Source organism: Sciurus carolinensis, chromosome 10 (assembly GCF_902686445.1).
Source record: "Sciurus carolinensis chromosome 10, mSciCar1.2, whole genome shotgun sequence".
NCBI classification, from domain to species: Eukaryota; Metazoa; Chordata; class Mammalia; order Rodentia; family Sciuridae; genus Sciurus; species Sciurus carolinensis.
Genome location: NC_062222.1, coordinates 24,697,880 through 24,716,722, shown reverse-complemented (window position 1 = coordinate 24,716,722; position 18,843 = coordinate 24,697,880).

Below are 18,843 nucleotides of genomic sequence, written 5' to 3'. Positions count from 1 at the left end.
TGAATCAAACCTGATTGACGCTGTAGTTACACTGGACATCATGGTGGCTGTAGTTGTACTGTCTTGGCTCAGGATGTCATAACAAATACCACAGACTGAGTGGCTGAAACAGTGAGGGCTTATTTTCCCATAGTTCTGGCAGTTGGTGATTATGATGAGGGACCCCGCCAACATGGTGGGTTTCCCTTGGCCAGAACAGTTGGGGTTCTGCTTTCTTTTCAGTGCTCAGTTATCTAAGAATTTCCTACCTAAGCAATTATAAGGCAGGTTTAAATTTTGCCTAGCGACTCAGCCGCGTATGACTGGATCCAAGTTTTTAGTGTCTCCTGTCTACATATCTTAGCTCTCTGGAAGTCACATGCTGTCATTGTGATTCCTGCTGTGCTCATTTTCTCTGTGTTTCTGTCATAATAGGTGACTTGGTGAGCACACAAATATTTGGTGCGATTACATGTAGGTATACAGTCACTTACACAGTTAACGCTGGCACCGAGTTCTGAGAAATAGGTCACTGGGGGACTTCATTGTGGTGTGAACACCACAGGTATACCTGCACAAAACAAGAAGGCTGCGAAGTCACTAGGTAGAGTCGTCTTATGGGACGGAGGTCATATATGCAGTCTGTCATTGACCAAAACAAGGTCATGGACACACGACTGTGCAGATAACCATTGTTTCTCCTCAGGGATTTCTCGGGGCTCTGCCTCTGGCTCCGATGCTGCTGGCTCTCCGGGACACCTAGCTTGCTCTGTTTCAGCCACCATGAAGTCTCGGCCTCACACTGAGCTTGGCTCCTCTTCCCCTATTCACACGCGCTGTTCCCTAACCTGAAATGCCCTTTGTACAGACAGCTGCCTGATCCAGCCTCTCCTCGGGAAGAGCTCCGGTCAGACATTGCCATACCAGAGGTTTTCTTTTTTTCTGAACCTCCTGTAAAGCATCAAGCCCCCCTGCGCTCCTCCAGTTCCCCAGGGCGTGCCACCTGCTTGTTTTATTCTGTAATTCCCCACATTCTCATGTGTACATATTTCCTTATCATTTGAGTGTCCCATCAGGACCCCTGTGTTTTCTTGCCTGTGTTTTATCACCTCCGTCTAGTCCTATGTTGACGTATCACGGCACTGTATAAATCTCTTCTGAAGTGTGAATAAATTGAGTGCTATATAAGTTTTACAGACTCACATACTGCATCCTCACTAAGGATGGACACACTAATTACTGTGACAAAGGACCTGGTTCACTTTCCATTTATTTATTTATCTATTTACTTATTTATTTGTTGCAATTGGTTCTACATGACTATAGAGTTCATTTTCACATATTGTACACAAAGGGAGCATAACTTCTCATTCCTCTGGATGTACATGGTGCTGAGTCACACCAGTAGTGTATATAGGGTAACAATGTCTGTCTCATTATACTGTCCTTCTCATCCCCACCACCCTACCCCTCCCCTTACTCCCTCTGCATAATCCAAAGTTTCTTCATTCTTCCCTACCCACCTCCCCACTATGGATCAGCATCCACTTATCAGAGAAAATATTCAGCCTTTGGTCTGAGGGGACTGGCTTATTTCACTTAGCATGATCCATTTACCTGCAAGTGCCATAATTTTATTTTTCTTTAAGGTTGAGTAATATTCCATTGTGTATATGTTCCATATTTTATTTATCCATTCATTTGTTGAAGGGCATCTAGGTTGGTTCCATCATTTAGCTATTGTGAATTGAGCTGCTAAAAACATCGATGTGGTTGTGTCACGGTAGCATGGTGATTTTAAGTCTTTTAGGTATAAACCAAGGAGTGCAATAACTGAGTCAAATGGTGGTTTCATGCCAAGTTTTCTGAGGAATCTCCATACTGCTTTCCATAGTGGTTGCTCCAATCTGCAGTCCCAGCAATGTATAAGTGTACCTTTCTCCCCACATCCTCGCCAACACTTATTATTACTTGTATTCTTGGTAATTGCCATTCTGACTGGAGTGAGATAAAATCTTAGAGTAGTTTTGATTTGCATTTCTTTAATTGCAAGAGATGATGAACACTTTTTCATATGTTCATTGACCAATTGTATTTCTTCTTCTGTGAAGTGTCTGTTCAGTTCCTTAGCCCATTTATTGATTGGATTATTTGTTTTTTTGGTGTTAAGTTTTTTGAATTCTTTATATATCCTGTAGATTAGTGCTCTATCTGAGGTGCATGTGGTAAAGATTTTCTCCCGGTCTGTAGGCTCTCTTTTCATATTATTGATTGTTTCCTTTGCTAAAAAGAAACTTTTAGTTTGAATCCATCCCATTTATTGATTCTTAATTTTGCTTCTTGTGCTTTAGGAGTCTTGTTAAGGAAGTCAGGTCCTAAGCTGACATGATGAAGATTTGGGCCTACTTTTTCTTCTTTTAGGTGTAAGTTCTCTGTTCTGGTGCCTGTGTCTTTGATCCACTTTGAGTAGATTTTTGTGCAAGGTGAGAGATAGAGATTTAATTTTATTTTGTTACACATGGATTTCCAGTTTTCCCAAGGGGGGGCCCAAGTGGGGGGGGCAAAGAGTTGTGAATGTCATTGCAAATGGAGCCTGTGGGAGGACTCTATGGCGATGTCCTGTTTTGAAAATTACAATCTACCATGGGTCCTGTCCTGATTTTTCTTCTTACATTCTCCAAATTCTCCCAACCCTCTTTGGTGTTTCCTACACCATTTTTTCCTCTTACCTATTTGTTCTTTTTTTTTTTTCCCTTGCTTGTATCTGTGTCCTTATTATTATTTATTTATTTATTTTTACAGACTGCATTTTGATTCACTATACACAATGGGGTACATCATTTCGTTTCTATGGTTATACATGATGTAGATCCATACCATTAGTGTACATAGGGTAATGATGTCTATCTCATTCCACCATTTTTCATACTCCCCTCTCATTTCCATGTATGTAATTATTATTATTTATAGACAATGCTAATTTTCTGCTTGTGTGCCAAACGTTTATTCCACAGTGTTTTAAAAACACAAAATGAAAATAAAAATCAAAAAAATACAAGATTTCTCCCTTTAATTATTTAATGCTCTCAGAATTGCTGATTTATTTTTGTGACCCTGAAGTTCTGCTTGACGTCTCCCTTTTTTGGCATATTGTGCTCTGTAGCTGTTTCCTTCTGAGATCTGTATTTTCTTTCTATCATAGTCAGAAAGAAAGCCTTATCCTTCCATTTTGATGAAAAAAAAAAAAAGTAGGAAAATGAGGTTACATGCTGATTAGGACTTGAGAAGAAAATGAATGTTTCCCTTCCTGTCAGGTGGGAACATGACATTTTCTCTGACACTCTATTAACTTGCCTTTACCCAAATAATTACAAACTCCCCCACAGGGCATTTTTCCTTTAAGAGCAGATTAGGATTGACAACTCTTTCTCTCAATTAAACTTTCTGGGATTGTCTCAGCAGTCACCTGACAGCTTAAGACCCAAATTCTTCTGCTCTTTTTCCATGATCCTTTCCATGTAGCTATAGAAACCACTGGAAGTCACTTTTATACCTTGGAGGGTTATGGGGAACTGGGATAGAGTAGGATTGCCACCCTCCTCCCCGCAGATACACGTCACCACTGTCACTTTAAAGGCTTCTGACATGTGCCTTTGTGCTAGAGGAAGCTCACCAGATTCCATGTCCATGAATCCTTCCCAACTTCAAGGACACCTTCATGGAGAAGAATAAGGTTCTATGCTTCAGACTTTGGGATGCTCTTTCAGAATCCACTATATGACTGTACTGAGCATCCGTAAAGACTCAAGAAGGAAGCCTTACGTTCTACCTAGTACAACATTTTGCTAAAATTTATGTTGCCAGGTTCCCCTGTTAGACTCTCTCAACCTGCTTCTGATTCTCTTAAGAGTTCTCCCACTTTGCATTACAAAGGACAGGGCAGTGGTTTTATTTCTTACTGGAACTCTTTCCTCTTTACAAGGTTTATCCCTTCTCTTGTCTCCTTTCCTCTTACTTTGGCTTGGATGATGCTGGGAAGTGAAAGGATCAATGCATACGTTTTGTCCATCCTGGTTCTTTTCCCTAATCCCTGCTAGGAAAATGGCAGACTCTCTGAATGTGAAACACATTTGTTCTTGGCTTTGGATCATATGAAAATTCTGCAAGTGGAGTATCTTATTTGACATAAACTTTAACTTTACTAATCTGTACATTTGCCATTAAGGGTCTGGGTTGCAAAACATGGTGAAATGTCCTAGGCAATATGAATCTTTAAACCTCAATCACATCTCTCCCAAACATGAAATTTGTTTTCCTCACTTAGTTCCATAAACAAGACTTCTGTCCTTTAAGCTGTTTCTATAGTTGCAAATGGCTCCTCTGGGAAGGACCTGTATAGGGTGTGGATCCTTCATTTCCTTGGAGACAGCTCCCGGGGTTTGCGGGGGGGGGGGGGGGGGGGGGGGGGGGGTAATGATTTCACTTCAGGTAGGGAAAAAAATCACTTCCCTCAGATTCACCCTGGAACTACCAATTCTCTTCTTTGTAACTGGAGCAACATAGTATTTCATTCTCATTCTTTTTTCACATGAAAACAGAAAAATGGAACATTTCCTACAGCAGATGAAGGGTCATAAAAAGTCACAATTTTCATAACACTTCCCTAGCAGCAGACCTAGTGAATCTTTCCCTGATATTCCTTTTGGGAAGAATAAAAATGGTCATAGACATGGACATACACATAAAGCTATGGATAAAGACATAAATGTAGATACACAAAAAATACACCTTGAGAACATGGTTGTATAAACTCTAGAGTTTGTCTATAATGTCAATTGGTTTCTTCCCTTCTTTCTGCCATTTATTTCTTACTTCTTTCCCTTCCTTTCTTTTTCCTCCGACTGCCCCTCCCTCCCTCTTTTCCCTTCCTCCCTCCCTTTCTTCATTTCTTATCTCCCTCCCTTCCTTCTTCATTCCTTTTTTCTTCCCTACTTTCTTCCTGTCTTCTGTCATTATTTTTCTATAGTTACAAAAATCCTTTCTTTTTTTTTCAGGGAGACCTAACTGAATGAATTGAATTCACTCAACATTTGACTCTGAAGCCAGACAGTCTGGATTCAAATTGTTTTACCCTGGAGCTTTATCTACCCAATGGGGAAGCAGAGTTTATGGAAACTATTTATATGGAGGTGATTATTAGAACTATCAATTTCACTTTGAAGGGCTTTCTGTGAAAGTGTAATGGGGTAAAAGCAATTCATCCATTCCACACATAGTGACCAAGGGTCTTCTAAATGCCAGGCACACATTAAAACCTGAAAAGGTGGCAGTGAGTTGAAAAGTACCGCCCCCCACTCCCCAGGTCATAGTCTCTTGAGAGAAGACCAAAATTAATGAATTAACAAAGGAAATGTATAGTATCTTGGTTGTTCATTAGTAGTAGGGGAGGAAAGGGAAACAGAATCACCAGCATTCAGTGATTTCAAGACCTTGGGACTGCCAGGCATGCTTTTGAGACCTGGTTTCCTCCTCTGTGAAAGAGAGTTGTGTAGAGGACCATGAGCTGGCCTTTGGTACTGATTTCCTGAGACTTCTCTGGAGCTCTTCTCTAGTTTTGGTTTGTTGGTGGTGTGAGTTTAGAATGGACTCCAGCTCCACTCACTAAGGGAGGGAGAAATTTAGGTCAGGAGACTGCTGTCTGGGCAACTGGATGGGACTCATGAATTTGTAGTAATTACTTTTAATCTACTCCTTTCTTTTTGGTCCTAAAACTCAGACCTGAATAATCAAACAACCATATATTAACTTTACCCAGAAGACCTTGGACCACCTGTCTCTTTCCTGTTCTCCTGGCCAAGTATCCCTTCGGGAAAGACTGATTGGAAACAGCAGGATAGAACTCATTATTCCCCTTTCTTTATTCCATCTGTCTCCCTGCTCATCTGGGAGATGCTGTTCACTTCCCGTTACTTCTCACGTTCAAGGCCACATTCTCCACCTGTGCTCCTCATGTGCTGTTTCCCATCTTCTCCCAGATGTTTCTCCTATGGTGAGCCCTACTCTTTCCCATCTTTCCAGTACTTCAAATCTCTCCCTTGACTGTTTTTGCAAAAACTAAAAATATTACCATCTTTTACATAGTAAAACCCTTCATGCCCTTGAGCTAATGCCCTAATAATCACTTCCCCTTCACCAATTAAGCCCTTCTGAACCATTTCTAAGCCCCTCCTGACTTTTCAAATCACTCATGCAGGCTTCTCACTCTGACAGCATTTGACACCAGTTTCTGCAACGTCTTCGATGATGTACTAATTGCCAAGTATTTTCAATATTCTCTGTCACATTTGACTTTCTTGGCCATAATATCTGTAAAGCTCACCCATTAGCTATTACCTGAGATGCCATTCTCTGATCCACATTCACTCCAGAATTCTTCCATAGTTCCATTTTCTGGTTCCTTTCCCCACCTACTATCAAGGCTCTTTCCTTTCTTCTTCTCTGTCTTATGTTGTGGTACTGGGGATGGAACCCAGGGTTTAACCCATGCTAGGCAAGTGCTTTACCACTGAGCCACACCCCCAGGTCCCTAATTATTTCTTTTCACTTTAAATTCACTTTTACAGTTTCAACTACTACATGATAATGTCCAACTCTCCTTACACAAACACCCTTTTAAAAATCTCTATATTTGGTTGCCTCATGGTTAGTTGTATATGTGAATATGGAGCATTATCCTCAATGTTCTAGATTATGGATGTAACTTGTCCCAGAATGAACTTGTAACAACCACCTCCTCTTTGACAAAACTGTTCTTTTCTTATATTTCCTTTTGTGGTGAAAGACTACCATCTACTTAAGACTATGCTTTATGTTTCTTAAATAGATATATGTGAACCCAGTTATTGATTTTAACTATGAGTGTATTTTCTGGGTCAAATCTTATCTCTGAGACTCAGTAACTTTGTAAATTTGGATGAATTATTGAACTTCTTCATGCTTTAGTTTTCTCACGTGCAAAACTAAAATTTTAAAAATCATGTTTTCTTTTTCATGTATGTATTAACAGATATATGTATATACACATGCACACAATTATCTTTTAACACCATTTGTTATTATCAGACTTTTAAATTTTTGCCAGTTGTATGCATATGAAAGAAATAGTATTAAATTGCTATCTCAATTGAAATGTTCAACTCCTACAGGATTGAAAAATGAATGTGTTTATGTACTAAAAAATAAGCACATTTTGGACAGGTGTTTATAAAGGTGCCTGGTACATACACCTCAATAAATGTTACTTAGGATTCTTGCTAGTATTACCGTATAATATTCTTTTGTAATGCTATAATATAAAATTTCATTTATGTGCTTATTAATAAATATTTAGTCTCTAACTTTTCACTATTACAATATTGCTCCCATAGATATGTTATTCCATCTTTTTGGTAGTAATTAATTTGGTAATGGGCACACAATTAATGCTGACTGGAGAAACATGGATTTCTGGAATGGTTTGCTTATTCTTGTCACAGTACATAGGGGCCCTCTTTCTTCAGGGTGGTCCCTTTCTGGATAAAGTTCACGGAACAGTTCCATGTTCTTGCCATTAATAGCACACCATTCTATGACGTAAGGATACGATACATGCAATAGTTGCATATTCCTTCAGTTAAGAGGGAGCCGGTCTGTTGTCTAAGCTCATTTATTAAGAGTGACAGAAGGAGAATTGGAGAGAACTGGTTCTTGGAGACTTGCTGAACTCATTATCATAAGCCTGGTTTTCACCAAACCTCTAAATTCAGGACACAACAGCTTTCTATGTTAAATATGTCACTTTCATCTAAGGCTTCTATTGTTCATATTCAAAACAATTCTAACTATACAATGCCCAAAATAATATTCTACAAATTAATGCTCTCACTAGCAACTTTTATATTTATCCATGAATTTAATAATACTTGGTATTTTCAAATTTTGATTTTCAAAAATTGTATGGATATAAAATTGTGTGTTGATATAGCAATATAAGTCTCTCTGCTTTCTAGGTATGCAATCATATAATTCTCTAAAACCAATTTAGGTTTACTTAATTTATATCTTTCTTATATTACATTTGCTAATACTTTCAGTACCATGTCAAGACAAAGCAGTCATGGTAATAACAGCTTAAAAATAATGGAAGCTTCTTTTATTTCTTCCATTTCAAAAATGGAAGTCATCATCTTGGGACTGTAATGGTCTGATATACATGTTGTTACAGACTCAGATTCCTTCTGCTATCTGATTCTGATACCCAATGGATCAACACATCTTGCACATTAGCAGCAATAAGTAAGAAGAAAAGAAGAAAAAAAGGAGGGTAAAAGTAGCAGGCCAGGTATCTATTTAGGAAGGCTCTGGGCAGCTGCTGTGTATAACTTGCACCCAGTAGCCTAAACTTGGACTTCAAGGTAGATGCGTGTGGGAATAACTCTGATAGGAAGCATTCCTAACATTTCATCATTATTGTGTTTGCTTGCATTTTAGTAATAGATTAGGAAATTTACTTTCTATTATCTTATTCTTTTTTATGATTTTTAATATTTTTATTGGTGCATTATGATTATACATAATTGTGGAATTTGTTGCTGTATATTTGTATAATGTAATAGCAGTGTAATTTGGTTAATTTAAGAATTTACTATTAACTTGTTCATTGTTTCTTTCATAAGTTGATTTTGAATTTTATTGAATGCTACATTTATTGACATAGTGTTTTTCTTTACATTGTCAATTTGGTGGATAATATTAACTTATTTTCTAAATCAAATTCTCTGTCTATTCTCAGGGTAAACTGTATCTAGTTATGAAGTTGTTTGACCTGTACACATATATACATGATATGAATCAGTTTACTGATTTTATGTGGTATTTTTGCATGTTTCATAAATGATAATGGCCAATAATTATCCTGGCTCTATTATATTTGCAGTATTGTTAGCAAGCTTGTAGTAGCTTCATAAAATGAGTGAGGAACTTTAACTTTTTTCCTAAATTCTGAAGGTTTTCTTTTTCTTTATAACTTTGCAAAACACACCAGTTAAAGCACCTGGAGTTGTACATATTTTATGTCAGAATTTCTTTAATTGTTACAGGTCTGTTTGAGCATTTTACTTACATATGAATATCTATTGTTAACTTACATATTTATAAATCATTAATATTTTGTACTTTAAAATATATTATTATAAAATTTCTCATAGCTTTCACCAGTTTAATTCTTCAATATCACCTAGAATATCTATGATCTATCACCTGTATACCTTTCTATCTTTATATTATTTCCCTCTCTCTCTCTCTTTCTCTCTCTCTCTCTCTCTCTCTCTCTCTCTCTCTCTCTCTCTCTCTCTCTCTTCTTGATTAACCTGGGTAGAATTCTTTCCCTATGAATAAAATTCTTCTAGAATCGGATTTTTATGTCATTGTTCTTTTCTACTCTTATTTCTTATCTTCATTACACTAATTTTCATCTACTCATTATTTTTCTGTTTCCCTCAGTTTTATCTATATCCTTGAACAGTTTAGATCATAATTCTGGCCTCAATTCTGTTCTACTTAGGATATGCTCTTGTCTGATGTAATGAGAAAATCCAGTGACACTTTTAGTAATATTTGGAATAGGAATAATTCAGGCCTCTGGTGATGGCTTATGGGCTTTGAGTACTTGAGATCTTCTACGTTCCTCTTCTATCCCTAGAGAATTTTGTTATGGAAGATTACTCAATAGCAAAACTACATTCTATTCCACAGATGCAGATAAGACAAGATGAAGGTAAACTCCATTTCCTTTAAGGATATAACAGAAACCGTTAAGACAACTTCTATTCATTTATATCCTATTTTCTAAGCCTAAAACACAAAAGAAAAAAACTCTCATCTTGTGCAATGAACTTGCACAAGTTGCCCACCGAGAAGCCCTCCCTACATACACACAAAGACAAACACACTCATATAAATGTGTATATTATATACATATATATAATATATTATATATGTATACATATTTTCATTTAAACATGAAACAATTCACTGTGAGATACAGGTCTTTACCTCTGTGTCTAGATCTTGGCACTAGCATCCAAGAAGTCATATAAATGTTCTGAAATTTGTTGTGCTCTTCTGGAAAATGAAGTCATTGACACATACCTGATGAGGAAATGGTGAGCCTGAAAGCAAGCAAAGCAGCCAACTTAGAAAGCAGCTAGTGTGTGGCACCTGACAGCAATCAGTAAAGGTGTACCCATGCAAACTTAGAGGAAACACCTCAGTAAAGGTGTGACTGTCAACGTGGTTCCAAAGAAAATGCTTTCTGTGCTTCCGCTTTGGAGACAAAGAGCAATGTTTTCTAAAGGTGACAATTCTCTAATCATGCTAAAGGGAGATAAATACTTTGTTTTCCTCCGGGGAGAAAAAGAGAGTGGTAAATGCTTACTGGGCTTTTTTTCCCTGAATGCCACAAAGTTGTTAGCTATAAATCTTGAACACAAGTTGAATTATTTTTGTCTTTTTATTTCCTTAGGATGCTTTTGACCGCATCATTAAACTGAATCACCTGTCATTGACCTGATTTTGCCATGGAGTTCAAGGTATTAAAGTAATACTTAAAAAAAAGAGAAAGAAAGAAACAAACAAAAATGTTCCCATGTGCTCAGTCTGATGTCTTGTTAATTCCTTTAAGTTTCTATTAATCCTTTCATTTTTTTCCTCCAAAGAATGCATATGAAGTGAAATAAATCCTGACTTTCCTTTATGACGTATTGTTTCTACAAGAGAAAAGAGGCTGTAAAGGATCTGGCTCAACTTTTAAAATTATTTTTTAAATATTTATTAAATATCTAATAATAAAATGAGGAATGTTCTTCATGAACTCATTTAAATAAATTTGGAAAATATAGCCTTAAAGAGTCTTGTTGTTAGTGTATCTTAAACTTGGAATTCAAACATCATTCCATGCACACTTTGTAGAACAAATTTTTATTGCATAAAACATAAATAATAAGGGTGTGAATATTTTTTTCCCTTGAGTGAGTATGAAATGAGTCCTGAGAAGTCTATCTTTACTCAGCCTGAGGAGCAAGTATACAATTTCTCTTATATCTCAAAATTATATTCAGAATCTTATCTAGAAAAAAAGAGTCAATTCTAAAGTTAACAATATCATTGGAGGTGAAAAAGAGGAGACAGTGGGAGACCGACAGACAGAACACAAGAAAAATATAGCCAGCCACGTGGACGGCCAGAGGAGGGGACAGAAAGAGGACAAAGTCCTTTCCCCCACATCTAAGTAAACTCATCTTACTTTGATTGTGTCTCTATGATATTAATATCAGAGGAAATGTGAATAAGTTTACTTCACAAAATATCCAATACCTCATCTTACTTAAAATTTTGCAGTTCTTCTATCAAAATTTATTTTTTCTTAATAAATTAGTGATAATAAACATTTGAGGAATTGACATATTTGATGTTTGTCTATTCTACCTTTCTTGATCTGTTCCTATGGAAGGAGGCTCAGTGTCCCAAAATGCCACATTCTAGGCTACTGTCTTCTTACAATGTCACTGGGTCTTTTTCTCTGATCAAATGCATCTGGCTTCCAAATTTTTTTTTTTTTTTTTTTTTTTTTTTTTTTTTTTTTTTTGTGATGCTGGGGATTGAACCCAGGGCCTTGTGCATGTGAGGCAAGCATTCTGCCAACTGTGGCTTCCGAATTTTAAGTGCAGTTTTACATAAGCAAACTACATACTCCATGTACTTCTTTCCTATTTAGAGAAACCATTATTTGATTTCCTAAGAAAGCCTGTTTTTTTTTTTTTTTACTCCCAGTCTAAAAGGTAACTTTTGTTGAATTCTTTTTTAAAACAAAATAACACAAAAAGGGAAGTGTGCCAATATGCTGACGCTTACACAAGTGGTGGAAATAGCTTGAACTAAAAAACAGAAACATGTATTCTTGGAGGTAATGGTGAAAAAGAAACACCCTGAAGGGAAGCTATCAATCTCCTGGGCAACTTTCTTAATTTGCATTTCCACTTTGTGACCCTGTATGTAGCTGAATAAATAGTTTCTCTCTCATAGTCGCAGTTCCCTTCTGTTCATCCTTCCAGAATCCCGTGAGTGACACGGCAGTCTGTCACATGGTATGACTGTAATCCCCACACATTCAGCACTAACCATACCAAGTGCAAGGAAAAGAAGAACAATATCCTCCACACTTAGTTTAAATGTCATGGGAAACTGTGAAAAACACACACACAGTGTTCTGCATGTCCATTTTTCAGCATGATATATTTTTAGTGTTCTGCAGCCAGCAAATCTCCATTCAAACCAAAGAAAAATATGAGTGGACAGCATATGTACGATTCTCTGCATCTTTAAACGTAATTGAAATAAACAACATCATCCCTCCAGAATTTTCCAGGGCTGAACTATCACTGTTAACACTTGTAGCTCCACTCGATCAGGGAATGGAAAAGCATCTGGCAGAATCATCACCAGGGTTTCCTCCTGCCTTCCTGGATGCTCACTCTTCTGGTCCTTTCTCATCTTTTCAGTGATGTTGTGTCCCAGAGGTCTGACCTCAGACCTGCTCTATTTATAGTCTTTCATATGAGTACCCTCTCCCTAGGTCACCTCATCCAGACCCATGTCTTAAACTCTAACCTGTGTACTGATGAGTCCCAAATTCATATCACCAGCCTGGCCCTCCCTCTTGAAATTCAAATTCATACTTCCGGCTGCTCACTTGACATCTCCACTTGGAAGTGTAAGAAGCAGTTTAAACTCAATATGTCAAATATGTCCTGCCACTAACCCCAATTTGCTTTCCCACTGAGTTCATGGCCTCTTTGTTTTTCCTGTTGTTCTGCCTCAAACCTCTTAGTGAACCCTAATTCATTTCTTTTTCTTACAACTTATATCAAATTACCAGTCAATCCTCCTGGTTTACCTTAGAATGCATCAAAAATGCACCCATTTCTACTCACACTGCTGATCTTTGGTCTCAGACACCCTCATTTCTCATCTGCATCAACAGATTGCCCCCAGTTGACCCCTTGGCTTCTGCTCCCTACCCACACACTCCTTGCAGTCTGTTCTCGCCACAATAATCAGTAGTTGTTATAAATATCAGTTGAATTGGGTCACTTTTCTGTTCAAAACTATGTGTCTTCATGTCAAAGTAAAAACCACAGACTTCACAACTTGTGTGATTGTCCCCATTTCTGGTCTCACTGATGGCCTTGATGGCCTTGTCACATACATACCCTCATCATCATCATCAATAAGGAGGGCAAGAGGAAGCTTCTGAAGTGATGGTATGTCTATGTCGTGGATTGTGGTGATTAGGGTCACTTGTGTATAGTTACCGCCAAACTCCTAATGCTGTAGACATTAAATACATACAGCTTTTGAATGTCAATTACAACTCAATAGCATCATTTTTCACAAAGGACTGGTCCTGTTTTGAAGGCCTGCATGCCCACCGTCCCTTCTACCTGGAATACTCAGATCTCACCTCCCTGGAAGTGTTCCCTCCTTTCCTTCAGACCCAATCAAAAATCACTTCCAATCAAAAATCACTTTTTCAGTGAGGTTCCTCTGTACCAAGATATTTAACCCCATCTCCCTACCCAGAAATGTGTATCTTCCTTTCCCTCTCTCTCTTTCTTTCTCTCTCTCTCGTTTGTCCTTAGCACACAGTGGCTGCCAGACAACAAAGAAAGAGGAAATACTGTGAAAGAAGAAAGAAGAAATATAATGAAAGAAGAGAGGAGAGGAGAAAAGGAAGACAGAAGGAAGGAAGAGAAAAACAGAAAGAAAAAAGAAAGTTTTTTGAAAAGTGGTCTACTTGTAGGAAATGACACTTTAATTTTGAGAATATACATATTATTTTTTGACAACTCTAGGTCTGTTTTGTTTCTTCATTTTTTTTCATCTCTCACTAGTGTTTCTCACATTATCTTGTGAGAGGTGTTGGAGAACGAGGAGTTGACAGCAAATGGTTTGGAAGGAATGAGATTAGGATGTTGTAGTAAAGACACACACACACACACACACACACACACGCACACACACACTAGTTGCTGTTGCTTTTTTCCACCAAGTCAAGCCCCACTGGCAGTAATCCATGTAAAAAGTCCCAGATGTCTTGTTATTCTATTTCTAAAACTTCCATAAAGCCATAGTTTTAAAAAGTATATTTTTAGTAATTCCCAGTGTTGAGAGCACTGGAATCATGTATTGCATATTGAAAAAAAATCAAGAAATGGAATCTACAAACTGACAGAATGAGCAGAGAACCAATGCTTAACACAGTTTTATGCAGGGGACTTCAAAGAATAACAGGGCAGATGAATAAATAAAGTCATACGGCATGCATGATATATTAATGTCAATATTTAAAAAGTAGTCACCATTTGATAATACAGACTATAGGAATGAAAATAGATGTAAGAAGGGAATAATCAAATCTCTACTCCTTAACCCAGAAAATCAAGGCATAATTTACCTTCACCTCCTTAATCTTATGTTTTAAAGAACCAACTGGATAAATTGCCTCAAATAAATGGAAAAAATTATGTCACGTTTGAGCAATAGCTGGTATAAAGTGAGTAGAAAACATCTATTAGAAAGAATATTCCTCTATTAGAAAATATGCAATGCATATATTGCTTAAATAACATAACTAGCTAATTTATATCAGCAAATTAGACAAGATACTATTTAGGTCACTAAATTCACCCTATAATACATAATATCATCAAGTAGTAGAGAATGCTCCAAAGTGTCTGTCATGGTAAACACTCATCACAAATATGTATAACATATGTTGATGACTTCATTCAAAATTCCAAGGGTTGGTTAACACAGACATTCTTATCTTTCACAGACTGTAAAATTAAAGGATACTGACTCAGAATGTTTTTTTTATGTATAAACTAATGTATAGCATTGCAAAGAAAACTGATCTTATTGAAAGTGTCAAGAATATTAAGAAAAAATGTGCGATAAACAATTTTTTTAATTTAAAAATTAGATGGCAAACAAGATGTAGCAGTTAGTCTAATAGCTACCACCATTTTAAAAGTGATGAAAATATTATTTCTAGATACCTATAATAAATATAGTATGTTATGAAAAATCTGTGATTTCCATTAGAGACAGTTGTAGATACTACTAATACTAACGTGGTTGGTTGCTACATTCAAAATTGAAGGAAATGTCTAAATTTGAGTTACAGTTTAGTAAAAATAAAAATGTACTTTTCTTCTCATCTAAATTTGCAAGACGCTTGTGAATTTGAGCCATAGACTTTAGTGAACCCTATGCAAGGATGCGTGGTTTCTCACCTCTCCAGTGGGTTTTAGAACATCAAAATGGTGTTCTTTTGAGCCTGTAAAATCACACTTGCATTTCTGTTTTCTTCTTCAAGGATTGATGCTTGGTATATGTGCGCGCACACACACACACACGCACACGCACACATCCTTTTTATAAATATTAATTGTCACCTTTAGTTGCAATAGATATTCGCTTATCCCCAGGTACAACATCCACAAACATATTTATATTTCTTTCCACGTTTCCCTTCATATTCTCAGTTAAAACCTGGGTCTCCTGTGTATTCTCCAAATTAGTTAGCAGAAAGCAGTTGCTTAAATGAAATTTTCATTTGTGATGCTTAATCAAAAGGGGAACGTTTTTCCCCAGCTTTTTCTAACTTGACACAAGAAATAGCTTAAAGTATTTTCAGAGAGACTCATTTATGTGACTGCTGATTAGTAACTGGCTGCTTATTTGGGGTGATGGATATTTCTAGAGAACCAAGACATGGAGCTTTGCCAAATGTAGATGCTGCTCCACCCTTATGGGGTCTGTAGTTTTGAGCTAGAAAAAATGAAATGAGGCTTTGGACATTTAAATTTGTTTGCTCTTAATAAAACATATCTCAAAAGGTTTCCTGGAGATCCTATAATTCTTAAAAATTAACCTTGCTGACTTCAATGACTAAAATTGTATTAAAATGATAAGGGCGATTTTTGCTTTTCAAAGCTTTTCAATACATTCCTTGGCAAAACATGTGTAGGCTGATAGTAAATATCAGATGGGTATGTGCTCTGCTGAGATCCTCAAAAACCCCACCAGATGGCAAATCATTAACCTAGGTTAGGTTCAGATCATAAAGAACTATCCTAAAATTAGAAGGTCAGAAGATCTTCTGAATTTACTTCTGATAATCTATAAGGCTTATACGTTATAGGGTCTTAATTTTCTATTATTGCAAAGTTCACCTTATAAAGTTCAACACTAACCCAATTTTTCTTAGGTTGCTTATTGGGAAACACAGGAGAGAATTTTTTAAATTAGTGCATTATAATTTTACTTGATATTGTGGTATATTTGGAAAATTTTATAAGCATAAAATTTAATTTGCTCCAATTCTGTTCCCAGTACTTCTTCTTTCTCTTTCTTCCTCCCTCCCTGAGTTCCATTTCCTCTACTCTACTTGTCTTTCTTCTATTTATTTATATATTTTTTTAAATTAGTGCATTATAGATATACATGTAGGTGAAATGCACTGTGGTATATTCATATATGTACGTAAGATATATGTAATACACATATCACATCATATGTATGATATGATATATATTATATGATTATAATATGATTATATGATTATATAATATATATGATACGATATATATTGTATGATATATATCATAGAAGAGGTATATATATATATGTATACACACACACACACACACACACACACACACAAACTGGAATTTTACTCAGTGAAGTTTCATTCAAGATGAATGAAATTACGGCATTTGCTGGTGAATGGATGGAACTGGAGAACACCATGCTAAGTGAAATAAACCACAGCCAGAAAGTAAAGGGTCAAGTGTTTTCTCTCATATGCAGAAGCTAAACCAAATGAAGGAAAAGGGGTGGGGGAGAGAGAGAAAGGATTTGAACACATCTGTTGGGGAAAGATAGAGGTCAATATTGAATAAATGACAAGTAAGTTTAAATCATTCGCGTCCTGAATGCCCACAGTGTAAAAAGTACCAATTGATACTTAAGATATAACTTCATCAAATCACAGTTTTTGCCCTTATGAAATTTATAATAATTTATTATCCACTTAAGATTGCGCTCATTTGAAATGTCTAATATTACAGTCATCCTCAGCTAGACAACAAGTAGTTACTGAGCACCTAAAATGTCCAGGATCCATGCTGGCTGGGCCAGACATAAAAATGGATAAATCAGGATCTGTTCTTTCAATGACTTCACAATGCAGGGAGAAACTAATAAGGATTATTATTATTATTATCATCATCGTTATTGTTATTGTTGGTACTGGAGTTTGAACTCAGGGGTGTTCATCCCCAGCCCTTTTTATTTTTTCCTTTCCTAAGTTGCTGAGGTTGGCCTGGAACTTGGATCCTTCTGCCTCAGGTTGAGTTGCCAGGATTACGGGCGGATGTCACAATGTCCAGCAAGTATTTCTCAAGAACATTTGCTGTTTCTGTTTGAGGGCAGCTCCACTTCATCTCTAGACCTTATAACTTTGCATTTCCTCTTTATTCCTCTGGAAACAGGAAACAGCTACAGAGGAAAATTAAAGATAACCTTAGTATTATTGCATTGTGTATTTCATAAATGCAAGAATTAAGGCTAAGAAGTGTACTTTCCATTTTTATAGAAGTTTGGTATTGGTGGGAGTCACAGACTGAGAGAAAAATTATTCTACTTATTAGAATCCTTCAATATGAAAGAGCCATTCCTCACTTTCTTGCAGTTTTCTGCTTTAGTTGTCAGTAAAAGTTATATCCTGAGGAAGGAAACTATGTAAAAGGAGAAAAAGTTGAAATTGTAATAAACTCGATTCTTCTAAGACACTTGACAATGAGGGGAAAACCTTGAAAAAAACACTAGTTCTGAGGGTGGGAATCTGCTGCTGTATTTAGTCTCGCTCTGCTTTGAGTTATTTCTTATCAAGAGGGTTAATTAACAATTACAGCATTTAATTCATCTTTAAAAAGAGTCATTTGCCCACTCATCAAGGACTGACAAATTGCTCCTGACTTGCTGATGAATTCACAGGGCTCTTCTCACCTCTAACAGGCGGACACTCTGTGAAAGGAATTATGGGTGAAAGTGATTTAGAAATGCTTAAAATGGACCTGCTATGGTTTGGATGAAAGGCCCACGGTGTTAAAGGCTTATTCCCCAGGGGGGCATTATGGGAAGGTGGTGGAGCCTTTAGAATGTAGGGTCCTGTGGGAAGCCCTTAGGTCATCAGGAGCATGTCCTCCAGAATAGCAGAACCCTGGCCCCTTGTGATGTGGGCAGGTTTGGTTTACCACATGCTCCCCCGCATCACCATGTGGCACCTCCACCAGACACCCAAAAGAATGGGTCCACATGATCATGGATTAGAACCTTGAAAACTATGAACCCAAATAAGCCCTTGATCTTTATATACTAATTATCTCAGATATTTTGTTACAGCAATGGAAAGCTGACTAACATAAGACCCCAGCATTACAGAACAAAATGGTAGGCAAAAGAGGAGGAAAAGAAGCAGAAAAAGACTAGGCCAAGAATGGAATAATGGAAAAAAGACAGGAATAAATGGAATGAATGATAATTAAAAATAAAGGACCTCCCCTACCCTCCCCCCACAAATCAATTGACAAAATTTGAATTTCCAAAGTACCTGGTATTAAAAAGTAAAAAAGAGGTTGGCATATGAAAAAAAAATACAATTGGAGGTATGTTGATTCTTATAGACTTAGAGAAGCCCTG